This window comes from Somniosus microcephalus, chromosome 4, assembly GCF_052327205.1.
Source record: "Somniosus microcephalus isolate GS21.2 chromosome 4, FLI_Smic_1.0, whole genome shotgun sequence".
Lineage (NCBI taxonomy): Eukaryota > Metazoa > Chordata > Chondrichthyes > Squaliformes > Somniosidae > Somniosus > Somniosus microcephalus.
Genome location: NC_140990.1, coordinates 184,257,521 through 184,260,434, shown reverse-complemented (window position 1 = coordinate 184,260,434; position 2,914 = coordinate 184,257,521).

Sequence of the window (2,914 nt, the reverse complement as noted above, 5' to 3'; positions counted from 1 at the left end):
GTGAATAGCACGTTTAATGAGGTGGTCACACCGCAGGTAAAGAGTGCACAGGCAGAAAGGGAATGGGTGATCGCCAGACGGAGTAAAAGAACTTGGAAGGTAGTGCAGGCGTCCCCTGGGCCCATCTCCCTCTCCGACAGATTTTCCGTTTTGGATACTGCTGGGGGAGATGGTTTCTCAGGGAAATGCAGCAAGAGCCAAGTCTGTGGCACTACGAGTGGCTCAGCTGCACAGGAGGGGAGGAAAAAGAGTGGGAGAGCAATACTGATAGGGGATTCTATCATAAGGGGAACAGACAGACATTTCTGTGGCTGCAAACGTGACTCCAGGATGGTATGTTGCCTCCCTGGTGCCAGGGTCAAGGATGTGACTGAAAGGCTGCAGGACATTCTGAAGGGGGAGGGTGAACAGCCAGAGATCGTGGTCCATATCGGTACCAATGACATAGATAGAAAGAGGGACAAGGTCCTGCAAGCAGTATATAGGGAGCTAGGAAATAAATTAAAAAGCAGGACCTCAAAAGGTAGTAATCTCAGGATTACTCCCAGTGCCATGTGCTAGCGAGAGTAGAAATAGGAGAATAGACCAGATGAATGCGTAGCTGGAGAGATGGTGTAGGAGGGAGGGATTTAAATTCCTGAGGCATTGGGACCGATTCAGGGGACGGTGGGACCTGTACAAGCTGGACGGATTACACCTCGGCAGAACCGGGACGAATATCCTCGCAGGGGGGTTTGCTAGTGCTGTTGGGAAGGATTTAAACTAGTTTGTCAGGGGGCCCAGAACGGAGAGAAACAAAGCTGGAAGTGCAAGTTAGAAAAGTAGTCAGCAAAACTAGTAGGGAGCAGAAACAAAGGCCAACAGTAAAGAGGGTCAAAGTGCAGAAAAATATTAAACAGGCAAAGTTGAAGGCACTTTATCTAAAAGCACGTAGCATTCGCAACAAGTTGGATGAATTAATGGCACAAATAGAAGTAAATGGGTATGATGTAATTGCCATTACAGAGACATGGTTGCAGGGTAACCAAAGCTGGGAACTGAATGTCCCAGGGTACTCAACATTTAGGAGGGACAGACTAAAAGGAAAAGGAGGTGGTGTAGCGCTGTTAATAAGGGATGAGATCGGTACAGTAGAGATAAAAGATCTTGGCTCGGCAGATCGTGATGTCGAACTGGAATCAGTTCGGGTGGAGCTAAGAAACAGCAGAGAGGAAAAAATTAGTGGGAGTTGTGTATAGGCCACCAAACAGTAGGGGTAATGTAGGGCACAGTATCAATCAAGAAATTAGAAGTGCATGTAACAAGAGCAATACGGTAATCATGGGGGACTTTAATCTACATATTGACTGGGCAAATCAAATTACCACTAATGGTGTGGAGGACGAATTCTTGGAATGAATGTGAGATGGTTTCCTGGATCAGTATGTGGAGGAACCAACCAGGGAACAGGCTATTCTGGATCTGGTACTGTGTAATGAGAAAGGGCTAATCAATAATCTTGTGGTAATGGGGAATTTAGGGACAAGTGACCATAATATGATTGAATTTTACATTAAGTTTGAGAGTGATGTAGTCCAATCTGAAACTAAGGTCTTCAATCTAAACATGAGGAAACTACAAGGGTATGAGGGACAAGTTAGCCATGGTAGATTGGGAGACTACACTAAAATGTATGAAGGTGGACATACAATGGCTAACATTCAAGGAAATAATGCATAATTTGCACGAAACATATTCCTCTAGGGCATAAAAACCCAAAAGGAAAAAAGTGATCCAACCATGGCTAACAAAAGAAATTAAAGCTAGTATTAAGTCAAAGAAGGAAGCTTATAATGTTGCCAGAAAAAGCGGTCAACCTGAGGATTGGGATCTTTTTAGAAATCAGTAAAAGGGGACCAAGAAATTGATAAAGAAAGGGAAAATTGAATATGAGCACAAACTAGCGCAAAATATAAAAACGGATTGTAAAAGCTTCCATAGGTATGTGAAAAGGAAAAGACTGGCGAAGGTAAATGTAGGTCCTTTACAGTCAGACAGGAGAATTTATAATGGGGAATGAGGAAATGGCAGAGAAAATAAATAAATACTTTGTTTCTGTCTTCACAGAGGAAGACACAAAAAACCTCCCAGAAATACAAGAAAACCAAGGGTGTGGTGAGAATGAGGAACTTAAAGAAATTATTAGTAAAAAAAAGTACTAGCAAAATTAATGAGACTAAAAGTCGATAAATCTCAAGGACCAGATGACCTACATCCTAGGGTTTTGAAAGAGGTGGCCATTGGTATAGTGGACGCATTGGTTGTCATCTTCCAAAATTCTAGATTCTGGAACGGTTCCTGCAGATTGGAGGATAGCAAATGTAACCCCGCTATTTAAGAAAGGAGGGAGAGAGAAAACGGGGAACTGCAGATCTGCTAGCCTCACATCAGTAGTTGGGAAAATGCTAGAATCTATTCTAAAGGATGCAATAACTGGGCACTTAGAAACTAATAGTAAGATTGGGCAGAGTCAACATGGATTTATGAAAGGGAAGTCCTGTTTGACAAACCTATTGGAGTTCTTTGAGGATATAACTAGTGGAGTAGACAAAGGGGAACCGGTAGATGTGGTGTATTTGGATTTTCAGAAGGCCTTCGATAAGGTCTCACACAAGAGGTTGGTGAACAAAATTAGGGCACATGGAATTTGGGGTAATATACAGGAAATGCTTTTTTATCCGGCACCGACGGGACCGGCGTGGTGCCGGTTTATCAAAAAGTCCGGATTACAGAGAGGTACAGTAAAAGGTACGAGAGCTCCGTACACAGCAACAAATCCAGGCTTCCCTGTTGCTTAGCAACAGGTGCAGGAACCCCGGCCACAGACCAAGCGTCCCTGTTGCTTAGCAACAAGTGCAGGAACCCCGGTTACACA